Source organism: Athene noctua, chromosome 1, assembly GCF_965140245.1.
Source record: "Athene noctua chromosome 1, bAthNoc1.hap1.1, whole genome shotgun sequence".
Lineage (NCBI taxonomy): Eukaryota > Metazoa > Chordata > Aves > Strigiformes > Strigidae > Athene > Athene noctua.
The window spans coordinates 232,802,208-232,824,686 of NC_134037.1; the positions used below are offsets into that span (position 1 = coordinate 232,802,208).

The 22,479-nt window shown below is 37.4% G+C and overlaps 1 protein-coding gene across 3 annotated transcripts in view; it reads right to left on the minus strand.

Annotated features, from left to right (window-relative positions):
• TSC22D1 (TSC22 domain family member 1) overlaps positions 1 to 22,479 on the minus strand; it is a 95,933-nt gene that overhangs the window by 40,490 nt on the left and 32,964 nt on the right. Inside the window, exons 2-3 of one of the 3 annotated variants that reach the window (XR_012634097.1) lie at positions 15,265 to 15,500; positions 12,174 to 14,281 (exon numbers count right to left, since the gene is read on the minus strand). The exons of the other annotated variants lie outside the window; for them this stretch is intronic. The gene's annotated coding sequence lies outside the window, so the exon portion shown is untranslated. Of the gene's footprint in view, positions 1 to 12,173; positions 14,282 to 15,264; positions 15,501 to 22,479 lie in introns of those variants that run through there. 3 annotated transcript variants of the gene reach the window in all.

Sequence of the window (22,479 nt, forward strand, 5' to 3'; positions counted from 1 at the left end):
GCCCACTTTATCCATTTGCCCCTCTGGTTGTTCTTTACTGCAAAATCAGCCTGGATCCCTCCTTTCCCCAACCTTGGTCACTCCCGTAAGCATCCCGTGCTGAGTTGCATACAATTGCAAAATACTCTTCCCTGTGTCCCTTAAGTCCCACAGTGACCCTACCCCCCTTCCCAGTCCGAAGCTGACCTTGCAAAGCTTCTCTGTTTACTCAAGTGTCTGTCACCCAGGTCCTGGGGACTGAAGATCTCCAGTGACAGCCCTGGCAGAAGCTAGGTAAGGGGGCTTGTTTCTCTGATGAGGTTATCAGGGTTCCCCTGCCTGCTGCAGTGCCTCAGGGTTTCGCTGTGCACACAGAGACAAGGCTTTTAATCACGTAGTAGCCTACCACCCTTAGTATTTCCAGACTGAACATCCAAAGCCATTCTAAGATTATTTATCAAAGCCATGAAAATAACATTTCAAAGTTCAAAGCCAATGTGTTTGGAAAATCATCATGTTCAACACTTGTTTTAAGTTGTGAGGTTTTAGATTTAAAACCACAAGCACTTTATTTATCAAATTTACTTACTCAAGTTGTTGCTCTTACATGTCAGGTGCTTGCTCATGTGTAATCCTAATAAACGTTTTCCAACAGTTATCAGGACACTTAAGTAATACAAAAAGCACCACATACCTTGTTGACCTTATCATATTATATTTGCTTTATAAACACTCATGACTGTTAATGTTATTGCTAAGCAACTGGACTATCTACCATCCAGTATTTGCACAGAACTGCCTATCAGCAAATAATTTTGAACTCTTTCAGTTCACAATTCACAAAATTACACACCTAACACTGAACCATTCTTTTAAACTTTTGATAAATTATCCAAATCATGGGATGACAAAAAACTCATTCATCACTAGTGTTTCAAAGATTGGAACTGTAAAGAGATAAAAATATATAGGAGGTTTGGGTTGAATGGGAGATGACAGGAAAGCTGAAGTTTCTCTGCACGGTAGAGGAAGCAAAACTAAATACATGATCTAGAATCTGTGAAGTACCCTACTAGATGTTACAGCTGCTGCAAAGATGCAAATCTGTTCATGCACAGAAGAAACATAGTCAGAAAATGGAAGAGGAACAGACAAAGAGAAACTAGGGCTGTGTTTCTTATGTTACAATTGAAAAGCTGCCCTCTGCCACTGCCTCCCACATACTATCTCCTCTAGTAACCCAAACTGTGTCCTTCTCTACTAATATGTGGTGTGCTAGCTCTTTCAGATGCCTCTTCATTTCCATTTTTTCTTAAAAGCAGAGGTTTATATTTATTTGGATTAAAACCGCAGCGTTTCCAAATTACTGTATCCCAATGACATAATTTACAATCTGGCAAAACAGCTACTATTACTGAACTATACTCTTAATATGCCCTTCCCAAGTTTCACTGTTAAATGGTGCACTCCCTCGTGGAAACAATTCTACGGAAATTCATATTCTGAGAGAGCAATGAGCTTGGCCAGACAAACTGATTGAGCATGCATGGCTGGGCATCGCCACTAAGGGCAAGGAAGGCAGGATCTTGAAGGGTTTATACAGAGAATGAGATTGTAATGGGTGAATTTCAGTGAGGTGCTCTGAAAATATGACATAACAAACCAAGTTGTGCTCTCAGCACTGAAATGATGAACTTTTGAAACCATGTTGGTCACTTATATGGAAAGGTCAAATATACACTAAGAGCCAGCATGTAATTTTAAATGTTGCATTCTTCCATGAAGAAGCATCATCTCAGTTGAATGGTGTAAGCAGCCATACACCGGCTGAACAGCAGCAGGAGGAGCTCACATATTCCTGTTACTGTCAGGTCAAAACCGTAAGTAATTTTAGAACTACTCCACAAGAGACACGTTTAAAATAGACAGATGAATGATAGGAATTTGGAGTAGTGGGTGAGACTACAAAAATTCTGATTACCGAGTGTCTGGAACTGAATGCTCTACTAGCTAGAGATTAACCCAAATATTAGTTAGGCATGTTTTCTAAGCATGAAGCTTCAGAAAGTCTATGGCCACCCACTCAGCCATATGCTTAGGTTATACCAGACTTTCCCAACATAAATCGCCTTATTTTTTGGTTTGATCCTTCCCTCATCATTATAGATTTCTCACCTGTACTACTATCAGGGAAGCTGTAGCATCACTGTTCATAGCCTACAGCTCAACAAAGACATAAGTGCAAAGAATCACACACAAGAGGACATACAACAGATTTAAGCTACTTTTGCACAAACGCTGACCTGTTAGCATAGTTTGCGAAGTTTCTAGGGCAGATAATATCTTTTCTGTATTGAACATGAGAGAGGAAGCTTCAGTTTGCATGTAAAGTCAACATTACAACAGCTGAGGTAGAGGAAGGAAGAAGTGGCAAGAACAATGTCAAACCCACCAAGTGGAAGTGGTTAGCCAAAACAGAAGAATATTGCTGCCCTTTTAAAAAGGAAAAAAACTTCCAAGACTTCCATAAAGCATATGCCTAACAGCAAGAATCAGAAGTAGACAGAGTAAGGCTGAGGGGAAAGGTCACAACTCCCTACCTCTCCAGCCCTACAGTGTTCACTTAATATGCACTGCATTAGTAAAAACATGTTCCAAGCAGAACTACTAATTGAAATAATCACTTCCTTGGGTTAAACAGTTGACATTTAATATTTATATAATGACAGTACCTGGCATCATACAGCCTGAAGTCTCTGTGGGTAATGAAGAACACATCAACTGTCTCCACAGTAAAATGTAAGGTATTCTGGGGACTACATATCTGAATTTTTCCAGGGAGAGTCAGGGAATACAGGAGGAAGTGGTACAACACAGACAGATCCTTTTAAATACATGACATATGCTTACTCAGATCAAGTCATAGGTTTTTTTAATCATATCATAAAACCCACATTATTTTTCAACATAATAAAGGAAAGAGAGAGGAAACAAAGCACACACCATTAGTGTCAATGAAGAACTACTCACGTACTGATATACTGGGATAATTTTAGTATTAGAATGTAATGGTGTCAAATTTGTACTGGTTTAATTCCATTACCAAAACAACAAGTTGGACCAAATTTAACACTAGGTTCTGGCACATCCAATTATGCTAAAATTTGGATATCACAGAGGTAACATGAAGGCATGAAAAGAGGCCTTTCAAGAAGGTGTCTTTAGATACATGTAACAGTTACACATGGCCTACAATTCTCAGAAGGAAGTATTACAGAAAGAATTAAGAGAATTCCATCAATTTCCATGTTGCTGATCAGAGAAACATGAATTTAAACCCCCCTAGTCAAACTGTTATTGTGCCACCACTCAGGTTTCTATTACTAACTTAATATCACCAAGTATCTGTTACACTTACATCAGCATTATTTTAACTACTCTTTGAGCAGATCCTCCTTCTGTGTAAAATCACGAGTGTGGTACTTATTTCAAAGTACATGTATGACAGAAGTAAAATTAAGGCTTTATGACTCAAAGACCATTTCCTACTCTCACTTACACTTTCAGTCCTATTTTAAAAGGCAGTCAACAAGACTTCAGCAAATTAATTCAGTAAATTGTGGTTCCTTTGTTGTAACAACTAATCTGCTAAGAGAAGCTTTTATTTGGTCTACATAACATCAAAATAAACTCTAGAAAAAGGATTAGTAGAAAACAGGAACTCTGGCCTTAGATTTGTGTTAGGACAATTAAGCAGTTACAACCAAGCTGTGTAAGATGTACCTGTACAAGCAGATATTTCTACATGGGGAAGCACCATCTGCAAGCAATAAACTTCTCTATCCTATTCTGGCCTCCAGGAACATGGATAATGGCTTTTCACACAAAAGATACACAGCTGGAGGAGGTGCCAAGATAAACCTGGAGTACTTGTGTTTACTGTACTATACAATTGTTAAGAATTCCCAGGAATGGCCTCTCCTGGAAGCATGTATCTTGCTTCTTCCTACACATGCCCCAAACTACACCACCTATTCTGACATGCTGTAACAAACAGGTTTACTATAACTCAAAAGCCGTTAATATGCCCCCAGATTTCCAGGTGGGATGTTAGAACAGACCCTCTTAACAGCACTAGCAGGATTGCTTAACGCAGCATTTGGGGAAAAAGCACTGCCCTATGCACTGCCATCCTTCCAAGCAGTAGTGATGTCAAATAAGCATGTGTTTAGAGCATAATTTGCAAGACAAATAACACAGGCAACTAAGTCTACCAGAAATACTGACAGGCCCTTCATGGGCACATAAGCTCACAGAGCATAAATTGAGACAAAGATCTTTAAAAGGTAAGATACCATGAGTTGGCAACATTGTTAGATAGTACATGTCTATCCGTAAGGACCACAACATCTGCGTGAAAATTCAGTAGCCACCTCTCAGGGAGGCTGCGCTACACCAACAGGTCCTTTGTTAATGTCATACAGAGTTCTTACACCTTCCTCCCAAATAAAAAATTAAAAAGCCTTATTAATGACTCCTCTTGAGTTATTGAATAAAGTACCTTTTCACGAAAAATTTGTATATATGGCCTTGGGACTCAAAAGCATATCCCGAAAATAGAAATCTTGAGTTGATGCTCTTGTAAATACAACACAAACGTAAGCAAAAGGATTTCAATAACTTTTTTCCCCTCCAGTGGGACCTTTGATCTTGGTCTTATATACTGCTATGGTTATGACTGAGAAATATTGAAGTCTACCATATCTGAAGTTTAGAAAGTACTGAAAAATTGTTGCAGGTCACATTATTTCATCACCATTTCTAGAAGACATGATTCCCACCTTCCTCAAGCCCTAGCCCACCATATTTCCAAGTTTCACTAAGGTAGCACGCAGGTACTAAGCCTTAAAACAGCCAAAGCCACTACTTGGTAAGTAAATCTGGTGGTGTTTTGCCACACAAGGAAATCCCTTCTAAAAAAACACATTTACAAATACTTGTTGTGAACCAGGCTTGCACACTCTTCCTATTCATTTACAGCCTTCATCTTTAAACAAGTTAGTAACATCTGTACATCACTGCAATAGCTACCATGAGCAGGCAGATTCAGCAACTTATCTCTTTGAACTTCACACTTCAGAATCGAGAACAATAACCAAACACCACAAATAGTTTGAAAATCCATACTGGTTACATAAGGCATCTCTTTTACTTAAAATGCAAATCAGTGACCACCAAAACCATGTTAATACTTTATTTAAAAATGAAAGAATTAACTGACTTAATGCCTTGTTAATCAGTCTCTGCTCAGCATTTAAATCTCACTGCCCTTACAGGGCAAGAGCATTCAGGTCAAGTCAAAAAAGCAGCATGCACGACTAACAGATGGAAAAAAAAAAAGCTTCTACAGCCCTATCTGGTGACGGAGAAGCACCACCACTGCAGTGTCTGATCACCACTCTGTGGGGACAAAAGCACTCAAAACACACATTAGTGCAGAATCCTCAATAACTAGATAAATGTAGTATAACAACACTGTTTTGAAAGGCTAGGGAAAAGTTATTTTAAAGCCCTTACTATTTAATTAGTAGATGCTGGGTTTGATGGACTTCAAAGTCAAAAGGAAGAAACTAAAGTTCTGAGTCCCCAAAGCTGTTTAAAAAAGTGATATCCTGCACCAACACACTATACCTATAGAAATACATAGACATATCTATAGATCTATTTATATAGACAGATACAGACATATAATCTCACTTGCACAGAAAAATATACCTGATTCTCCAACATGCTCTTACAAGCTGCAGGAGCCGATATAAATTCATGTTTTTAACTTACTGAGCACTTAAAATAGCAAGATTAAAGGTTTTGAAGCTGTAGAAAACAATATCCTCTCTCACTAGCTGTCCTCACTTTAAAAATAGTTATCTGCATCCTTAACTCAACCTCCTTATAACCAGAGGAGTAGTTTCCCCTGGATTCCGCTCAGAACTCATTCTCTTAGTCTGCCTTCTGTAGGCAATCATGTTAGTTGCTTTAGTTTGAGCTTATTTTGGTTTCAGCTTTCATTTTAAAAGGTCACTATGAGCATCTAGTGCTATGCAGCACTCTTTAAATAGCTTTAAGACATCAGAACTTAATTTACCACTTTTCTTTCACCCTGCAATATAAGTGTCACATAATATACAGTACCATCTCCAAAAATCTTCATTGTAAAAGAAAAAAGATAAACGGCAGTGTTATTCAACTACAGATCCCATTGTAATCTGATATATATACCTATTTGTGTATATATATGCACACCCCACACAGATAATACTCATGGGTTGAAAAGACACTATTTTGATTTCTTCTACAAGAAGATTTTTTTATAGACCACTAAAAAAATGCATTTAGTTCCCTTACCTGTAAGAATGCTTTAATTTAGCAAAAGGTTAACACAAACTCACACATGAAGCTGTCACTAACAGCGCAGTAGAAGAAAAAAACACCACCTTTAAAGGCTTACCTTCCACCTTTACAGGAGGAAGACACTACTATAAACCCAATCAAAAAAATAAGTTCAGTGTGCTAAATAAGACAGTAACTAGACAACAAAGGCAGAGGACTTATTAAAAGTAGAATCAAACTAGAAGCCTCACACCACTCACAGGTATGCATTATTCCTTTTTAACAAACCTCAAGCAGTGCGGAAGAAAAAAACAGCATAGAATTCCCCATCTTTGAAGATAATTGGTTTTGTGTCATGTTAAAAAGAAACATATTTTAATATATTTAATTAAATATATTGTTTAATGTATATTATATTTAATATATTATATTGTACTTTACACTATAGGTCTCAAAACTCCACCTTAGTGGGATTTGTCTTAATGAAATGCTTCTGTAACAGCCTATGCTTAAAGACAGAATTTTGAGGGAACAATTCTCAACTTTGGGTGTAAATGAGGAAATTCAAGCTCCTTGAAGGTGTAGATAAAAACCCTTGCCTTATAAACCATATTAATTAATGTTTGAACTGAAATTCCATCCACGTCTCATTTAATAAGCAAAGTCTCCTTCCTGGCATTGAGGGAAAAAAATTATAGGCTGAATTATTTTATACAGGCTAAATTCAAGTTTAGATTTGAGGGGGGATGTCGAAACAGTATTCACAGTACATTACTGTCACTAGGATTCTAGGTTAAAAGGTAGATTCCCGTATTTTGATACTGGACAAGGCTTTTTTTTTTAATGTATCAAGACTAGTGTACTTCATAGATTAAGTTATGGTCATATTGAGAGCAATGACTCTTCCAGGTTTATCTAACCTGCAAGGATTCTCCAATGGGTGGGGGGAGTTTGCTAAGTAAATAAAAATCTCTTCATTGTGCCAGAAATTAAAAAGGAAACACAGGAGCAAATAAAAGGGAAAGAAATATGGGACTCTGGCAGTTTTATTGTATTTACTTTTAGTGAGAGCAGAAAAAAGTTCCTTCAAGCAACACGAACACCTGCCTTGCAGAAAGCCAGTCGCTACATGATTTACTCCAGTGCAGTCCATGTAAATTTTCCAAGCGGTGTCCTGAGAATAACTGAACATCACATGGCAATCAAGCTACTAAGACTATTCACTGAACTAAGGCCTTACACAACATGGTTCTCAACCATCTCCAATCTATAATTCTGCACTCCGCAAAGAAACAAATACGAACAGCTAGTCAAGTCGTAACATCTTGCACATACTTAAGTATTCACATAAAGGCAGAGACTTTCTTTATAAAGTACACTGCATCACAGACCAAGCTGGATTTTGAAACAGTAGGCACTCCAAGAGGGGCGTGAAACAGATGGTAGTTCAGAGTGACAAAATGTGGCAATATAAAACAGTCACTGCCTAAGTGTAAAGGCAAGTGAAGATCCTAGATTTATCTCATCCATTCATACATGGCATTAAAGCCCTCAGAAAAATGTTTACCTTGCTAAGTAGTAAGGAATGGGCAAGGTGCATATCCCTTTGTATTATTATTATATTGCCATCAAGATTACAATTACAAAAAAAAAAAATCTTTGAAGGTGGCAGAAAATTAATCTGAAACAGTAACTTAAATTTAACTACAAACAGGAATTTGAGTGTTAAGATTACCTGAAAAGACAAGCAAAACACAAGGCAGCTGAAGTACTGCCACACTGGAAGCACTGCTTTGACTACTAGCCCTGGAGATACTAGTCTTCCAAGTAATATGTATTTTTGGAAAACAATGTGAGGACTGAGACAGGGACAAGTTTCCCCGATTTTTCTTAAACATTCTCTGAAACAGTTCATCTTTTTAATTTGCAAAACTGCTTTATTAAAACAGTTCTGAGCTAGTTAAAAAGTATTACAGAAACCTCACTAGTGTAGATAGGAGAAGTCTCCAAAGCAGATGCAAGTGCAGGGAAGAAGAGCTAAAAATACTTCTATGAAATTTAGCATTAATACAAGGGAACAAATACTTAAAAGCTATCACCTGTACAAGTATAAAGAGAACAAGAATGTCAATACAGAAATTACTTCTTTGAACACTTCTCAGCATAATACATAAGAAAGCATTATTTTTCCCTAAAATACTCAGAGAAAAGAATTTCATCAGGTGCTTTGTAAATACTGTTTTAAAAAGTTCAGAGATCAACTAAGCAATGTATGAAAAATAATAGCTGTTTCTAGGCTGCTAACAGAGGTAAAACTGAAGATATTAACATATGAAAGCTAGAAAGTTTGTTATAACACATTCCAATTTTTACAACTACTCTTAGTTTATTAGAAAAGGAACTAATATAAGTTCTTTCTGTGAATGTCCCTATTCTCATGTCCCTACCAATTTTTAACCTATTTCTAATTTCAACCAGTTCCAACAGAGTTACAGCTTCCAAAGATATACAATGTCTTAAAAAGTTACATAAAAATAAATGGAGAAGTCCAGAAGCCCTTCTAACTTGTCCCTACTTTCCCCTTAAAAAAACCCTGCAGCATTAACTCAACTGTTTTAGACACAAGGTGATAAACATAACCAGTGCCAAGGCATAATAAAGTTTCAAATCAGAGCTTGAACTAGAAACCAGAGAACCTAACCACAGAAGCTACAAATCTATAGGACTTTACTAGTGTCATTGCTTATGGGGGGGGGGGGGGGAAGCTTAGCTCCTGCAAGTAATTTTCTGTCAAGACTACTGCCTGTTAAGGGAGAGTTTCTAGATTAGCTGACTGCTTGTTTTCCAATTCCTGTGCTGTTCCAGTGTCTGACTCAACTTCTCTGCAGTCCTGAAGTCACCTAGGAACATCCCATCTGTACACAGCAACTGTGCTGAAGTCAGCTGTTCCTCATTTGCTCTTACATACTTCAGTCTGATTTCATCCCTCCATTGTTTATACATAAAGATTTTGCAAATTAATTTTTCATCCTTTCTCATCAAATGCAAAGTACTACCAGAGATCAGGAAGACATTTTAGAAAGCATTTCAAATTTTACTATTCTTGAAAATTCTAAACACAAGCCAGCAGCAGGTGTGTGAAAATTCTCCTGAAACACTTGAACATATAAGGATGCTTTCCCAAGTCATGACTTATATGTGTTTGAGGTAATTTCCACTGTTTCTCAGAGATTCATTTTTCACATTCACATGTTATTTCACTTATACTCCACATTAAACAGTATTTTCTAGCCTTACATAATACCCTCCCTCACCAGTAAATGCCACGATATACAACTGTGGGACAACTAACAAATGAGAACCGAATTAAACTTCTACCTTAAGAAGCTGAGATTTCCTGACAGATTCCTTAAGCCTTCCCCTATCCATAGGGAACCAAGCTTTGGAAAAATAGCTAAGAACTGTTATTTGTCAGTACTTTCTGCAAAATGACATGTCCAAACAGTCTTTCTGTTCTTCCTGTAGCCCCATGCAGATATATACAGAACAGTATATTTTAGCTTGTGTTTTTAACAAAGGTTTCATATCAATAAGAAGCAAAAAGTTTGCAAGCTAATGCTGTCTAGGCAGTTAAACCAATTTTCATCAAGGTAACATACAAAAAAAACCCAGCATAAGCTGCAGAAAATTCCATCATTTTTACTAGTATTAAAACTACGAAAATATATGCTGATCTACCATTTAACCTGCAGCTTCTCTGCAGTGTCGTTTGACGAGTCTTTTCATTTTTCACCAGAAAAGCTACAAAGAGAAAAACAGTTGATTTTTCTATATGCCATGCCAATAATTCTAAAGATCACTTAAAGTGATATTTATTTCTGAAGAGTGACTTTTCTAAGCGGCATTTGTTGACAACATTTCCGCATTAATATTACTGTGATTTTAATGTGGCCTCTAAATGAGGTAACTCCATCCTACGAATAAGCCTCAGTTCAAGTTGATAGAAAGCCAAGATGTGAGGAAAATCTATCTAAAACACATTTTAACCTTCAAAAGTCAATTATGATCACTTTAAATGTATTTATAATCATAAAAGTTTTATTATTTATTCAAATGCTCTTTACTTCAGAATTACAGATGATATCTTTATCTGAATTTGGCAAGAGGGGGTCAGGTACTGGTAAGGTTGAAATTGTTGAAGTAGTTACTAACACAAAAACCACCCCAAGCTGTGTGCCCCTGCAATCTCTTACAATCATCCATGAGAATAAATAAAATTATTTTGCCCTCATCAAAGTGATACCCATTTGTGCAAGACAGACTTCTGTTACAGAACAGTAAGTGAAGAAATCTAAAAACTTGCATTTTCCTGACCTCCACTTCATCAGTACATAGAAAAAGCAAGAAACATCAGTTTTCACTAGGGAGAGAGAAAAAGGAAAGCCACCCATGTGTGAGTGGATCAAGGAAATGAAGTCATCTAAGACAGTTTATTAGAAGAGCAGTTTCATATTTAAAAAAAAAAAAATAGCAAGTGATCAGGGAAGCATCACTGTCATCAATAAAAGAAACACAAACTTAATATGGTCTTCAAAACCATTGTTTGAATAGTTAATTCATCATACCTTCCATGCCATTTAGACAATCCAGCTTAAGTGGCAAAACCCAACAACTCCTGAAACAACCCACCAACTCACCTCATGTTGCTGATATCAACTTATGGACCTGGCTTAGGAGCTGTGCAGCCGCCAATTCTTCATAAACTCCATGCAAGAAACAAAACTGGAAGGGTTCAACCGTTTGTTACCATTGCTTTCAGAGAATGCTTTTTTCCCAGTTTTCAATTAATATCACTTTTCTAAACCAACAGCTAAATCTTTATTCTTTCAGGGACCAATAACAGAGGTCTGGAAAACCAAGGTATCAATCTACATTCCTCAATAGATGAGTTGAAAAAGGATTTTTGTCACTGCTACCTGTGCAAATCCCCATGATCTGCAAACAGGACTGGAGAAATTAAATCCAACTTACTGCTGATGGAACCAGTCTGGCTTTCAGAAGTTCACAGAAACTGCTAGTTAGTTACCCATCTCCCTCACTTAAAGCAAGGGAATATAAACACACCAGAACCTACACTCTTTTTCACATTTTCTCATTTATAAAATGAACATAATTTTCTGGTTTACAAAAAGAACATTTTTTGATACATCTCCCTTCCTTAAACTATGCTAAACTGACAAAGCATCTTTCACACAAATGACAGGTTCAGGTCTGGCTGAAGTAGCAACATTAGCAAGATTTTCCCACACATTTCCTGATCTTTGCAGAATATGTCCTCACTCAAAGCATCCCATAACAGAGAAAGAGTTGCAACATAAGCCAGAGAGGGTGGATAGAAGGTGGAAAGAAGAAAGCAAATCTTTCAATTTAAAGATAGCTCTTCTGGGACAGGAAAAAAGGAGCTGTCAATAGCCAGGATATTACTGACTGGCTATGAAACAATTAGGACCTGCTGGCATCTGGTCAAGATGATGTGAAGGATTACCTAAAGTGAGTTAAGGTAGCTCAAATGCTCAAGGAATCTTAAAGGGAATAGAAAGAAGAGAAATAGGAACACGAGTCTATTCTGTGAAATTTTGTGAAATTCTGTTAGTACTGGGGATTAAAAACCTCTGAAATTGTATGGTGTTTTTTCATGTCTCCTGGCATTCTGGAGTCAGAAGCAGTCATTCAATACTCATACAATTATATTAAGTACAATATAAACAAGAAGAAAATTGTTTTGGACATCTTTATTATTTAATAACACAAAGGCAGGAGTTATTGCTCTAAAGATATATCAAGAACCCAGGATTGCAGCTGCAAAACTCAGAGCATGATAGTAATATGCTAACACAATGCCGAGAGACAAGAAGTATCAAAATACTGACTGTTGAACAACCACAGGTTTTTTGGTTTGGGTTTTCCCAGTTGTGACTGAGAGGGAGTAATTTCAACAACTGAGACAACATTAGAAACAGTTCTCAGTGCCCCTATTACTCTACTGTAATAAGTATTCAGTGTGCATAAGTATTTGATAATCTTAAATTCACCTTATACTACAGAACAAACTGACCAAAAACTGGGGCTGATGCAAGTATACCTATTAAGGAAGGCACAAAAGATATCAAACCCTAAATAGACTAGAAGTTAGAAAAACAGGTATTTTCAACAAAAAGCACTGCTAGCATGAATCTGAGATGTTAGTATTTATTTCCAAGACTCACAGATCTTCATCTTGTAACCTCAATATTACTCCTGCTCAGCACACAATTCATGTCTATACCTATAACAGCTACTTAGTTTTAAGGTCATCACATAAGTATTTCTATATATTAGAAAGAAAACGTATTGAATTTGATACATTAAATTGGTTTCTCTTTAAACTTCAAAGTTCACAAGTGTTACGGTGGTTGCATAGTTTAACATTAGCATCTGACTATCAGTTTTCTAAAAATAACAGGTTATAAATTTAGCATTTTACTTGATAACCACAGAAGCATCAAGATGAAGTTTGATATGCACAGCAAAAAAAGGATATTAAAAGCCATCCAACAGATCGCCAAATTTCAGAAGGTCCACTGAAAATGGCTCACTACATAAGTATGTACTTCAACAGCACCATCTGAACAAATTATTTTTAGAATGTACTAAGACTGAAATGCATTCCAGCATAGTAAGAAGTCACAAAGGCCATGAAGCAGTAGCCCCAGGGCTACATTAAGACTGTTCAACAATTTATATATGCTGGTGAATTTAATGAAAGATCTAGGCATTAGTTAAAAAACAATGCTTTGTGGTAACTGATTTAAGAAATTAATTGGATTCAAACACAAGCATCTGACTAGTTTACTCCAACTGCCAGAAGCAGAGAACAGGAAAATAAAAGTGCTCTTTACATACTGCCAGAGGGTCCGGTTCACCCTCCTGCCACCCCTTCTCATACACTCAGCTTCAGAACAAAGCTTTTCCCTTTCCTAATCTGAACATTAAAAGTAAGTCCTGTTCTTCAAATCTAATTTCCTATAGTGAAAAAGAATAAAAGTACAAGGGCATGTGTGTGTGTTGTTCAGTACTGCCAAACATAAGGTTTTTATTCGAGATCTTGCAAGACATTTAATTAGACTATAGAATCCCTTAGGGAAAAAACAATTAAAAGCTTTCTACCAAATAACTTTTCACTCTTAGAGAAACATCTATGTTTTCCCACTTTCATAGCTCAACACTTCCAACGTATCTTTTCTTGACACAAAACCACAGGAAACCTCAAAAAATGCAGTACTTCCCATATTGCCATTGTGACATTTTTGGCTCAAATTTATTTTTAAGTAAACTTGGAGAGGTAGGAGCCTAATTAAATACCATTTTCACAAGAAGCTTTATTATTTCTAATCATTTAAATGGACTGTAAGTAGAAAAGGCTTTACAAATGTAACAGTCTGAACCACTACAGAACCCTATTTCACAGATTCACATGGCATCTCCTATGCAGGGGACAGCAAGATCCGATCACATTATTAGAGCTGTAAACTCTTAAACTTGGGTTTATTGACTTGATCTTCAGATAGGAAGATGCCAGGTTTAGGTTTTATCAAAATGACATCTTTATGACATTGTAACAAAAGGACCATGGGAGGCCAAACAATTTTCCTAAAGAATGATGCATTAGAAGTAATTTTCTGCCTAGGCCTCCATTTCTAGAGTGGCTCTGTGTGATGGAAAAAGGAGTCATTTCTTTCCCAATCCCATTTTTGTCAGGAGATCCTGCTTAAGGAAGGCCAAGATCCAAACCCAGTCATCTTCCAGCAACATAAATGGCTCTCAAGATCTTCTGCTGAAGGCTTGTGATGCAGTATAAAGGTTAGAAGGTGTCCTGAAGCAATTTGGAGGGAATGAAGAGGGAGAGAAGAGTCACAAGATGCACCAAAGCAAAAACCCACGTAACATAGTTCCAAATGACTTCAACTCAGCATGAAAGAGGAACTGGTAAAATCTCCTTAGAATTTCATTGCCAGTTTTCAAGTGATTCCTTTCGCTAAAAATCAAAAGGAAATTTAGAATAAAATTCCTGTGCCAGCAATGACATAGCTGGAGAAAGAAAGGTCTGACTGTGGGCTACTGATGTTTGCAAGGAAGAGGCTGTTGCTCTGCACAGCATGAAGCAAGAAAGGCAGAATTTACCTGAACTTGATTCTACCGATTCCCCTTCTGTGGGCCTGAGGGACTGCCGATCATGTGGGTTAGCAGCACATCCCCTTAATCAGGATGTTCCACTCTTATTTCCTTCATATGGACAAAGAAACAGAACTTAAACCCAGCAGCCACAGGCTCCTCTGAAGGAAGAATGTATTCACACGTTTAGAACAGGGAACTTTATCAGTGCTGGGAATCAAGTTGTATTTCAAACCCATTTGGTGGCCTCCACCTTACTGTGCATTCAAACCTATCACTAGTGTAAAGAGACAGAGAGGAGATGAAAATTCTGTGGCTATGGGCCATATACAATCACTGGCCTTATCTTGGCCCCAGCCACCAGTTTCTGCTCTGGAATTGGTTTCCTGTCTAGAAAAGGGTCAGACAAAGAATGTCATTAGTGCTTCAAAGAACTGAAGTACAAATAGGACCCATGGACAGGAAGCTTACACAGAAGCATAAAAGACATTCTTTCTAAGTGCCCAGGATATTTTTTTTCTCCTCTCTCTCTCCCCCACATTTTTTTCTTTAAACTGCTCACACTCTTTCTCTCTCTCAACCTAAAGAAGTGGAAGACAACATCAACAAAAAAAGCATAAAGAAACAGCATAAAGTCCATCCTTCACAGCTGAGTGGATGGCAGTTCAAAGGGGCCCTACCTACCTGCAACCCTGTTGTTTGCTTCAAGAACTCTGCCCAAGGAAAAAGCAGATCCTTCCCCAAAGGAAGTTTCTTTCTGAGTCTGCAACCTGGAGCTTTTGCTTGAGACTCAGTCCTCTGAGCGGATTCTTTCTTCAAACTCTCACACTGGTTCTTTACTTTTGTGGGCAGCTGGAAAAAGAATGAAGCCGTAGGCTGAGGCAGGGACTCCATACTTCCAGGATAGGGAGGCAGAAAGACTGGAGGGGAAGGAAAAGTGCTAGTTGGTAACTTCTTGAATAATGATCTGCATTCCCTCATTTTCTGCCACACAGAGACATACACATAGTCACTGCAGTAGGGGAGGATGACAAGAGATGAGTACTAGACATGCAGTTTTTTCATGCTCTGATGCCCAAAAAAAAAAAATCCCCAAAACACTGAAGTGTTGAGCTGTGAACTTTCAAGACTTTTAAGACATCTACCAATAGATGAGATCAATTATAAGATGTTTTGTCCAGAAAGTTCTCTCAGTTTGCTCAAAAGTAGATGGGAGGGGAAGGAATTTAAGTGCTCATTTCTTGGAAAAAAATCCAAATCTCTCCTCTGTTCACTTTCTCTCAAGTCAATTAAAAATGGCATCTGTTTGTTGCAATGCAGTGAACGTCTCCCCATAATCTCTTTAAGAAACAACAAACATACTTACCTGAATACTTCCCTCACCAATGACTTCCTAACCCCAGCCCCAACTCCTCTGGTAAAGGCCTTACTCCAATCGCAAGTCTTTTACTCTATGCAAAATGAGATCGATCAAGCACCAACAGCAGTTTAATGCTCTTGTGACAACCTCTGTCTTAACCTAGGCACGTTATGATTGCTGTGAAAGCTAAGAACCTACCCAAGCTCCTGGATCAGGTTTCTGGATTTCTAGAACATTCCTCTTTTTTCCTGAAAACCTAGATGTCCTAGGAGCTGTCATTACTTGAACAATAAAATGTAAAGCACAAGAGCGCTGAAATTTTCTTCGTCACAAGTCCTGAAAGCTATTAAGACTCCTGTGAAGTTTTAACAGTAGCATGGAGCCAACATGCAAAAAAACAGAACTAGAAGTCACTGGACTTAAAACATAGTTATATGCATAGCCGCTCATGTATGCGTTTACTGGTTATTATCCATTGCAAAACCTTTCGCACAACAGCAACAGTGTCTGGTATTTGCACATAGGGTAGTAGTTAAGCTGTGTGCCTCAGATGAGGCACTATCATTTTACCCACGGTGCTCTTCATTGCTCTCAAGATGCCAGGCAGAGTATGATCCAATAGTTAATAAAAAAGTATATTACTCATTAGGTTTGATGCAATTTCACTTAATTCACTTCGGAGCAATTTTGGTGGTGTTCCTTCATACTCCCATTTAGAGCACACACTTAAACAAAATAGCTTTATATGGCTAGGTATCTCACATGTCCTCCAATTATATGCTTCCCCTTCCTTAGAGAAATTTTCTTTCATTGTGCTCCAAATACTGCAAGGAGAAACTGAGAAAAAAGCTAGGTTTTGTCATTAAAACCACAAAAATAATATAGTTTTTAAAATGCATCTATTAATTTTTACACTTAAGAGTAGCAGACACAAAAATGTCCTTTTTTTAAACAGGTGACCGATAAAGCCATCAAGGACAGAATCTGATATCCGACAGTAATTAAAACAGAAAAATTAGCAACTTTCTTCCAGAGAAACTGCTTGGGCATGCAAAAAGATACTCTGCTTCTTAGTTCCTCTGAGGACACTGAATACGGTGGTGGTATCTCAATCCAAGGTAAGACATTTTGCTCTGAATAACAGGACTACTTCACAGAAACAACATTAATTGTCTTTCAGTGGAATTTCATGAATTCTCAACAACCTGAGACCAAGATGTGTTCCTATACCTTTCAATTTGACAAAACACTGCCTTTTTGATTATTTCAGATCAACATTCAAAGATTAGAGAGTCAGGTTGTCTTTTCATCCCACATGCACGTTTTTGTGAAAGGTCATTCTGTTTGGAAAAGAGTAACTGACCACCACACACATAAATGTACTTGTCCAACAGATGTCTCCAGAATGATGACATTTATACTCTCCTCTTCCTGTAAGGTAGAGTATACAAGACAAAAGTAAAAGAAGAGAATGTAATGAACAGAACATGTTCAATGTAATTTTTTAGTGTTCTGTACTTGCTGGCTAAGAAACTATCACAGAAGGACAGTGTAATTAAAAGTACATTTCTTCTTATGACTCCTTTCTGAATAAAGGTTCTTTTTTACCAGATAACTTGCAACACTTTCAATCTCAGAAACTGTCCACATTGCTAATACTTGATGCTTACAATTCATAACTACACCACCACATACAGTGTTATAGGCTTAATTTCAGGTGATGAGTTGAAGCCTACAGAGCAAATCAACCCAGATGAAGCCACATGACCCAGCTTATCGCAGGCTCCTTTCAAACAGGAATCTGCCTAGGGCCTCCGTAATATCAAGGTAAGGCTAACTCTGAGAAATCCTCTCTCATCAACAGGGAAAGATCCTATTCACTGGAAACACACTCCAGAGCACCTATCAGTACACTGCATAGTATGAAATCACCTATTGAAGTTTCAGGGGTAGATTACTTGGTCTTACTCCATGAAGTAGTTTAGTAGAAGAAACAAAGATCCAATGTAAAATTTAAGGAAAAAAAGCATTTATGAGAACTTTGTCCATTGGCGTTTTCCTCATGTAAACAGGTGAACAACAAAACAGTTTCTGGAAGATCAATCTGAAACATGCTGTTAGGTATAACTTGGTTTTAAATTTGTTTCCTTACATCAAGGTCACAGTACATCTTTTCCAAGAAAGGGAGAGCCCTTTACTTCTCATTTTTATCCTTTCAGACATCTTTCTTCCCTTGAACAAACTAGTCTTGAACTCTAGACTAAATGAGATTGGTAATTTTTGTATTCTAGCTACCAAAAATACAAGCCTGATTGATTCCTATATACAGATATATATTTCAGGCTGAAACAACTGCATGTTTCTGCATTTTGAGATGAGAAATGCTAATCGTTGCTCTTCTAAAGATTTAAAAGAATGGAAAAGAGGCCTACAACAGACCATCCAAAGTACCTGAATCCCTCTTATGGGAATTTTGGAAGAGGTCTTTTTGTTGCCTCATGCCAATCATCAGAAGAGATTCAGAACTACTAAGATGGGATGTTAAAACAGCTTAAGGAGCTGAATATGCAACAGCTCTTCTCAGTCACTGTACTGTAGTTTGCTGATTTACCTCAAGTGCAGGTTGTGATGGGATCCTTCTAGTTGGAGCAGAAAGAAATTATGGCTGTGATGACACAAGAACAACATATGATGATCTTCAGATACAGATGAAGTCAGGAAAGGCACTGGTAGTTCCATTTGTGAGCACACAGAAGACTGTACAGAATCCTATAATCATGTTCTCATCTTTGGGAAAAGAAAGGAATCTCTGCACCATCTTTCCATAGGGACCTGACTGTTGATAGATATTCTGGGAGGAAAAAATCCTTTAGCATTTTCTTCCATCTTCATTCTCTACATAGCAGGTTTCACTACCACTCACTAATTCAATAGCCAGTGAAGAGAGTGATCCCCATTTTTCTGCATCAGTGATGAAAAGCTCGATAGCCAGTAAAGAAAAGTTTAAACAACTGTGAGTAAATTCTACAGAATACCATCTGCAAAATATGCAAAAAAATAAATCTATGTATTTGGTAAGTAGTATAGAATATATGCAACAATACTTTTTTTTAATTTCTAATACTCAGCTCCAACAATTGCAGGATCCAAGTGAAAGAACATGGAAACAAAATGCAGACTGCCACACCTGATTGAAGTTACCTGAAGCTATAACAACTATTTCTCAACTCTCAAACTGAAATTTTAAAGCATCATGCAATCATTTTAGATTTAAAGTGCAACTAGCCACATGGAGTATTTGCAGTTCTAAAAATTAAACTTGTTCTAGGTTAAGTAGTTTCTGCCCTGCTGCCATTAGCCATACCTCTAGAAATACGTGCAGGCTGCAAACCCACTGCAGGATCTATGCACCAGCATCCAGTTGAACTGTTATTCAAAATAAACATTACAAGAACAACAAATTTTAGTAAAGCATCTTTCTCCTGGAAACTAGCACCAACATGACATGCATATTAAAGTACCAACAGGAGTGATGTAAGGCTGACTGTTTAAATTCCAAGCTACTGACACTATGAAAAAAATACTAGTTTCCCAAAACTTTCTGGATTTGGTTATTTTCGGGGGAAGGAGGAGACTTGACAGAAGGGAATAAGTCATTGAGCATTACAACAACTATACCAGATAACGTTACCAAGTCCCAAGATGGAGAAAAAGGCAGCAAATCCGTTGATTAAAGTGTTGATTTTAAAAGAATAAGTGTCATGCAACCGATCATTATGTTATGATACCTTATCAAGATAATGTTATCAGCTAATGTTATCAAGTCCAGAGGAGGGCCATGAAGATGATGAGAGGGCTGGAGCACCTCTCCTATGAAGCCTGGCAGAGGGAGTTAGGGGTGTTCAGCCTGGAGAAGAGAATGCCCCAGGCAGACCTTATAGTGGCCTTTCAGTACTTAAAGGGAAGTACTACAGGGAAGATGAGGAGGGACTCTATCAGGGAGTGTAGTGATAGCATGAGTACCAATCGTTTTAAACTGAAAGAGCATAGATTTAGAATAGATATAAGGAAGGAATTCTTTACTGTGAGGGTGGCAAGGCACTTAAACAGGTTGCCTGGAGAGGCTGTGGATATCCCCTCCCTTGAAATGTTCAAGGCCAGGTTGGACGGGGCTTTGAGCAACCTGGTCTAGTGGAAGGTGTCCCTGCCCATGGCAGGGGGGTTGGAACTAGATGATCTATATAAGGTCCCTCCCAACCCAAACCAATCTGTGACTCTGTGATCATTAAAAACCAAACTTGCACGCAAATAGAATGGTAGGGATTGAGTTTCTGAATTTCAGAATTTATTCTAAAGCATTTGGACTCTCTCCAAATATGTTTTGTGCTCAACTTCTTTAAAGACCTACTGAAAAACAGAGAGTCACAGCATTGTCTAGGTTATCAGACAAGGCATCAGACAATACCTACTTGATACTGGCACAGGTACCAGTCCCTGAAAGACCTTTCTTACTGCCAGTTTAGGAGTGGTAAAAAGCTATGGCTTTTCTGAACTCAGCATGACAGAGAATTCTAGAATTGTATATAGCTGTCACAGCAACACACATCTGGGAAACACAGCTAGTATTTATTGGCACATTCGTAACAGCAGGAAAACGCTAGAGGTATAAAATTGAATGATTGGCTGATTACAGAAAACACTACCTTGTAAAAGTAATTCCAATTAATAGATGCATCAATTCTATAAAATTAAATAAACAGGTATCTTAAAACAATGTTATAATTATTTTTCATTTTAAAAACTGTTTACATTGGTTCTAAATATCTTTAGTAACATGGGTTTTTGTTTCTTGTCCACTTTGTATGCCAAGTACAGTTGAGAGCAAACCTTTTTCTGCCCTAAATAAACCATGTTTCAAATGAGATTAACAGACTTTACTGGCACTAATATACATTTCTGTCATAAAGACAGACCTTCATTCAGCTTTAGGGAAATTCTATGCTTCTGGGCACAGTGCATAAGCCAACATTAAAAAAAAAACCCAGTCTTTTTAAGACATCATATGATGCCAGGATGTTCATGTTTTTTCCTCCTTAAGAAAGCCAACTCTAGCAACAAAGTTTACAGTAAACATATCTTGAACTTGAAGAAATTACATAAAATCTGTAGTTTCTTAATATTAACAGTGTCTTTGTACTTTCCTTTTTAGCTGTTTAATACATGGCTTGATTTATAATTCGATTCCATATACATGCAATTACCTTATATAAATTTCTTACACAATTTTTTTTTTTTTTTTTTTTTACAGCATATGTCTTACTGAGTTCTCAATCTTCATGTAATTCCTACAGTTCTCTGGTCAGGGTCTTTCAGCCAGTCTATCTGCAGAACCTGGAAGCTAAAATACTACACATAAGCAATGTTAAGAGTGATTCCAGTACCATTCAACAGACACATTGGCCTGGATGCCTGTAATTTGCGATGTGTTTTGGTTTGGTTTTGTTGAGGTTTTGGGTTTTTTGGTTGGTGGGGGGGGAGGGGGGACACAGGACATTGTCCAAACTGAATTTTCATGTGAGAATAGCTCAAGGCTTTTCTCTGTAGGTTTTGACCCTTGATCATCTTCTTCATGACTTTCCTCTGGTGTTTGGGATCTGTAGAGAACTCAAATACAATAAAAATGCCCCTTTCATGCAGTATTTACTCAAATACATATATTCGATTACTGTTACTAAAGGGCAACATGGATGCACTGGGAAATACAAGCTAAACAAGTTGCTTTTTCAAAGTCATCAGTTTTAAGAAGTTCTACTTTGGAAACTACTCAAAACATGCATTTCAGAATTGAGCACTTACTATGCTAGTTTTCATATCAAATAGCAATTTCTCCATCTTGTGTTAGAAGAACTTCCTGACTCTAGAGCTTAGAAATTTAGCGTGCAACCTGACCAACAAGCTTGATCCTGTCCTTCTTTTCAGTAGCAATAAGACCTCTACAGCTAAAAGTGGACTGAGTTTTCTAGTAACTGTTTCTGCTGAGACACAAACTGATGTCAAATGCTACTGTGAACTCTGTTAGTTCTCCAGCACTAAATAGTGTGTGATGTAACTAAGGCTTATTTTTGTCTAACATGAGCTGGTGACAGTGGAGACAGAAACCAACGTAGTCATGACTTGCAAACGATGTGCAAGCACACCATGATACCTTTGCAACATATGGTCTGTTAAGTTCAAGATTCAAGAAGCCTCATGTGCAGTAAGTTATGGTTTAGATTAGAATTAGAATTACAATTTTTATTTTTACCTAGTAGATGTTAGCAGTACATGAAAAATGCATTCTAAATTATCTTGTACTGCCACCACCACACAAAACATGCTGTCGTTAATTAGCTAATTAAATGTTTTCTGAATATTTGCTGACAACTTTCCTTATTGAACTAGTGCCTCAAATTCACTCATCTTTTAATATCAAATTAGAATTGTGTCATTCTCTCATATACGACTTGGAATAAGACCACCACAAGTTTTATAATGAAAGT